Genomic DNA, 6,000 nt, shown 5'->3' on the forward strand with positions numbered 1-6,000 from the left:
TGCTGTCGTTCTCTCTCTGAGGATCAAAGGACATCTTATGAGCGGGTGTTTCTGTTCCTATGCTCAGGGATAGGCAGGTTCTTATGTTTTTTCAACTTCCTGTCCTGCGCCGGAATCGCCCTCCCAGTTCTATTCCTGCCTCAGAGGGAAGAGCAGCTTCGAAGTGCGCTCCACAGCTATCTTAGATCCAAAAACCCTTTTTCTACTAATTACTTGTGCAGTCTGTTTCCCCCCCCCCTTCCTCATCATCTCCGCCTCGTTCGCCTTCCCTCCCGTGCCTTTCCATTTGTTCCCTTTACCTGGAAAATGGCGGCAAGCTAGGAGTTCTCCGGAGAGGATCTCCTGTCGGGAGACGAGGCAGTGTCCACGGAGCTCTTGCCTTCCCGCTGAAACAAAGTGGCCGGGGCGAGCGACGAAAAAGCTCGGCGGGGGACCGCGGCAGCGATGGCGGCAACTCGGCCAAAAAGAAAGCTTTCAGAAGCCGCAGAGAAAAATGGCGCGAAACAGTCGCGCGCAGACAAGATGGCCGCTGAACCTCCCCATTCGTCCCTGGAAGGTGACGAGGGTGAAGGGGATCAACCGCTCCGTAATGTCGGCTCCTCAGGCAGCTCTGCTACAGACATCGGAACCGGTATAGTGCATCCTTCCCTTTCCAATTTATCGGCGGGTGGGGGGGCCCAAGTGAACAAGGAATGTTAGAGTTAATGCGCAGGGCGCTGAGGGAGGAATTTGCTCTTCTGGGTGAAATATCTTCCAGGGGGCCCTCCAGTTCTAGAGCCTCCTCCCCCTCCAGAAGCTCAGTTCGCCTAGAGCCTGCAGCCCAGGGTCCCAGCTCTGCCTGGCAATCTAGGGCAGCTAGGAGGTCCCAACCACCCCATCTAGAAAAGGCTACTGCTCAGCATTTTTCCTCCGGGGAAGAGGAGGAAAGAAAAGAAGAGGAATTTTCTTCCGAAGAGGAGAAAGAAGGGGGGGAGTCAATCCAGGAATCTCATCCACACTTGTTTGCTGGGGAGGATTATCAACATTTTCTATGTAAAGTTATGTCAGCCCTTGATCTTCACGAAGACACTGAGGCTATTAAGAGCAAGGCTAAGTTTAGGGGCTCAAAAGAGTTCTTTACTCGTTTGCAAACTAAGTCATATTCAGTCCCTTTCCCTGAATATTTTGAGGATTTGGTCAAATCAGAATGGCAGAAGCCAATGTCTAGCAAGCAGGTGCCAGCCTCCATTAAAAAGTTATATACTTTGGAGCCCAGAGCCATGACACTCCTGCAGGTTCCCTTAGTGGAAGCCCCTGTGACAGACCTCCAGTCCTCAGGTTTAATCTCAGAGGATGGGGCGGGCAGTATTAAGGACCCACTGGATAGAAAGATAGATTATGCTGCCAAAAAGGCACACGAAACAGCCGCCCTGTCCATCCAGGCATCGGCCACATCTGCGTTGGTAGCTAGAGCCAGCATCATGTGGATCAGGAAAATTATTGATTTACTTCCTTCAGACAATAAAAGAATATTGGACGGTCTTAAACGTCTTTTAAAGGTCTCTAACTTCATGGCTGACTCTACTCTGGACTCCTTGTCCTTTTCATCTAGGTCCTTGGCGGCATCCTCTGCGGTACGGAGGGTTGCTTGAATCAGATCCTGATCGGCCGATTGTGGCTCAAAAGCCATACTTCTGGGGTACCCCTTTAAAGGTGGCAAATTGTTTGGCCCAAAACTTGATGACATCCTTGTGGAAACCAAGGACAAGAAAAAGGCGCTGCCCAAGTACATAAAAAAGGATGGGAAGCCTTCCTTCTCTCATTCCTTTCGACCCTTCAGAACATCACATTTCATGGCGCGACCCAGACCAGATGGCAGGAGACCCTCTTGGACTTCCGGACAGGGATCCTTCGCAACAGCATGGAACTCCTCCACAACAGACAACTGGACACGTCAGCTGATCTGTCAAGGGTACAAAATAGAATTTCAAATTTTCCCTCCAAATCGTTACCTGGTTTCTCCAGTCTCCCGCAACCAAGAAAAAGCCCTGTGGACTCAAGTGGCAGTTCAGCACCTATTGGACATACAAGCCATAGAACATGTTCCAAACTCAGAAAGATGCACCGGGGTCTACTCCTTTTTTATGGTGCCAAAAAGAAACGGAGACTGGAGAGCCATTTTGGATCTGAAATTCCTCAACCGATTTGTTTACAAGAAACACTTCAGAATGGAAACACTCAGATCCATCGTGGAAGCTCTTCGTCCTCGAGCCTTTCTAACACCATAGATTTAAAAGAAGGGTACCTGCACATCATGATTCATCCATCTCACCGCAAGTACCTTCGATTCACTTATGGCCAGTTCCATCTACAGTTCAGGGCACTTCCCTTCGGTCTGACATCAGCCCCGAGGGTCTTCTCCAAAGTCCTGGTCAATCTCGTGGCGATTCTGAGAGCAGGGGATTCACATTTTCCCCTACCTGGACGACATCCTGGTGAGTGCTCCCTCGGAGTCGTTAGCGAGACACCACACAAAGAATGTCATTCAAATCCTGACCCAACATGGTTGGACAAGAGCCTCACCTCGCCTACCCAGTCGATACATCATCTGGGTGCAATCATAGACACGACGCAGAACAAGATGTTCCTCCCCAAAGACAAAATCAGCACCTTACAAACCCTGGCCAAGACCACCAGATCATCAAAATCGACGGGACTTTCGACCCTAGTCAGGCTCCAAGGTCTCATGATTGCTTGCATATACCTGTCCCATGGACTCGACTACACATGAGAGCACTTCAATGGTTTTTGAAACCCTTTCACATGCAAATAATACAGAAAAAGAATCCACGCCTCGTGCTCACGGCTCAAGTCAAGGACAGCCTGCTGTGGTCGACCAAGGGGTCCAATCCGTCACAAGGTCTCCCATACATCAGGGACTCATCAGTTCAGTTATTCACCGACGCGAGTCTGCTGGGATGGGGGGCTACCCTCCAGCAACATATTGCCCAGGGTCGGTGGAATCAGACAGAGACCCACATGCACATCAACAGGTTGGAACTGAGGGCAATCCACAAAGCCCTTCTCAAATTCCAACCACTAGTCGAGGGACAACATATTCTGGTGAGAACAGACAACGTCTCCGCCAAGGCTCACCTAAACAGACAAGGAGGGTCTCGTTCCTCCTCCCTCCACGCGGAGTCCTTACGCATTCTCAACTGGGCCGAAACTCACCTCGCCTCCATAAAAGCAGAACACATCCAGGGCATTCTAAACTCACAAGCAGATTGGCTGAGCAGGCAGCAGGTGGACGAAGGAGAGTGGTCTCTAAACAGGGATGTCTTTCTTCTCGTCCACATGAGGTTCAGCAGCCCAACAGTGGACCTCTTCGCCACATCACAAAATCGTCAACTGAGAAGGTTCTTCTTGAGGTTCAAGGACCACGAGGCAGAAGGGGTAGATGCCCTGGAAACCCCTTGGCCGAAGGAAAAGCTTTACGCCTTTCCCCCTCTGCCGATATTGCCCAAACTCCTCAGGAAAATCAGGAAGGAAAAGGCTCATGTCGTGTTGATCGCCCCACACTGGCCCAGGCACCCCTGGTTCCCTGCATTAAGAGAACTGTCCATCCAACCACCGTGGGAACTACCAGTAAAAGAGGATCTCCTCTACCAAGGGCCCATTCTGCATCCGGACCCGGCGTGGTTAAAACTGACCGCCTGGGACTTGAGAGGCAGCGGATGCTGAACTTGGGATATTCCACGGAAGTGGTGTCAACCATGTTGGAGGCCAGAAAATTATCAACTAAGTGCATATACAATTTTACGTGGAAGGCTTTCGTCCGTTGGTGTTGTAGGAAACATCTGGACCCTCTCAGTATCTCCGCACCTGACCTACTGAACTTTCTACAGGATGGTGTAAACTTACACCTAAAAGCTTCCACCCTACGTAGACAGGTGGCAGCTATCGCCACAGTAATTGCCCATCTTGATGGATATGTCACTTCTCGACATCCGCATATTGTTACATTTCTGAAAGGAGTTACTTACCTGTCTCCTCCAACCCTGCACAGATTCCCGACTTTGCGTCTAAACGTGGTACTGAAGGCCCTGACTAAGCCTCCATTCGAGCCGTTAAAGGAGGTGCCATTATCTTTGCTGCTGTGCTAGGCCAGGTCGTCTCAGGTTACTGCCTGCTACTGGTCTTGAGAGCAGGCTGTTATCTCAGGAATGCAGGAATCCGGGGGAGTCCTGCCAGGAGCTGGAAACCAAAATAAAGTCGGCGTGCAGAGGGGAAGTCAAAAGTCCGGTCCAAGGGTCAGAAGTCCGTTTATCAAAGTCCAGGAGCATCAGCAACAAAAGTCAGAGATCCTTTTGCAACAATTGCTTTCGCAACGTCTGTCTGTTCCAAGCCTGGGTTTAAGCTGTTTCTCTTTGCCTTAGTTCTCATCCTCAGACAACTCACAGTCTTGGAGCCGTCTCCTTAGTGCCTGTAGACGCGCACTTCTCCTTTTACTTTGCAACTCCATTATTCCTTTTTGCCTGTGCTGTTGTTGAGTGGCTTCAGGTGAGCTGGGTGGGTCCTGCTTCTGTGGAGTTACAGCTGCATCTGGTTGTGCCGAAGGAGGTGATTCTGTGTTTACTTCCAACTCCTCAGCGGGGCTGGTGTTTACTCCTACCTGTTCTCCTTCGCCCTGCCCTGCATTCTCAGCTGTCTGAGGTGCAATGCCCATTATTTCTCCCTGCTCAGGCTCTTCCTCTGATGAAGTTTCGCCTGTTGAAGCCTGGGCCATGACATCTGCGCATTAAGGTTCTGTTTCTGGTTGCAATTACTTCAGCCAGGAGAGTCTCAGAATTAAGGGCGCTATCTTCTAGAGACAGCCTCTGTATATTCCACGCAGACAAAGTTGTTTTCCGACCGGATCCAACCTTTATCCCAAAGGTAAACACTAGCTACCACAAGCAGCAAGAGTTGGTGTTGCCTTCTTTCTGTCCGAAACCAAATCATCCCAAAGAGCACAACTTGGATGTGCGAAGAGCACTTCGAGTTTATTTAAAACACACCAAAGCATTCAGACGATCGGAGTCTCTCTTCATTTCTATATCTCCTCCAAATAAAGGTCTTAAGATGTCAACTACTTCAATAAGCAAGTGTATCAAGCAATGTATACAACTGTGTTATCAGAATGCCCGCGTTCCTTGTCCGCAGGGGATAACTGCACACTTGACGTGTAGTGCGACTACCTCAGCAGCGTTTGACACGCAAGCTTCAGTGGAGGAGATATGCAAAGCTGCCTCATGGACGAGCCCGTCCACCTTCGTGCGACACTACAGGATCAACACTTATGCGTCTGCAGACGCTTCCTTCGGAAGAAGAGTTCTGCAGCAGGTGGCGAATGATGCTTGACCCCACCCAGAAGTGACAGCTCTTGAACATCCCGCTCATAAGATGTCCTCTGATCCTCAGAAAGAGAACGGAGCCTTGGCTTACCTGTGAGGGCTCCTGCTTCTCTGAGGGAAGAGGACATCTTGCCCAGCCAGGGCGAAGACAGAGCGCCAGTCAAGCACCAAGAGAAGTCAATTGCCTAAAAACCTCGCCTCTGCAGCCATTTACTCCTTCCTGTTGTTCCTATCCCAAATCTTAACATGCCATGTTTTATGTTGATACTGGTTATGCAATAATTATGCAATTCATTATTAGCGTTACGTTTAACGCTTCGTTTCCTTGTTGTTCCTTGTTTTGCATGCTACATGTTATTTGTTATATGTACTTTCTGTCCTTTCATCTTTACTCTGGAAGTCCTCGAACTGGGAGGGCGTTTCCGGCGCAGGACAGGAAGTTGAAAAAACATAAGAACCTGCCTATCCCTGAGCATAGGAACGGAAACACCCGCTCATAAGATGTCCTCTTCCCTCAGAGAAGAAGGAGCCCTCACAGGTAAGCCAAGGCTCCGTTTTGGTGGAAACTGTGAACATGCACCAAGGAAGAAATTGGCTTGCTGGGCAGCTAAATGCAATGACATTA

The sequence above is a fragment of the Euleptes europaea genome, chromosome 13 (genome assembly GCF_029931775.1).
Source record: "Euleptes europaea isolate rEulEur1 chromosome 13, rEulEur1.hap1, whole genome shotgun sequence".
Taxonomy (NCBI): Eukaryota; Metazoa; Chordata; class Lepidosauria; order Squamata; family Sphaerodactylidae; genus Euleptes; species Euleptes europaea.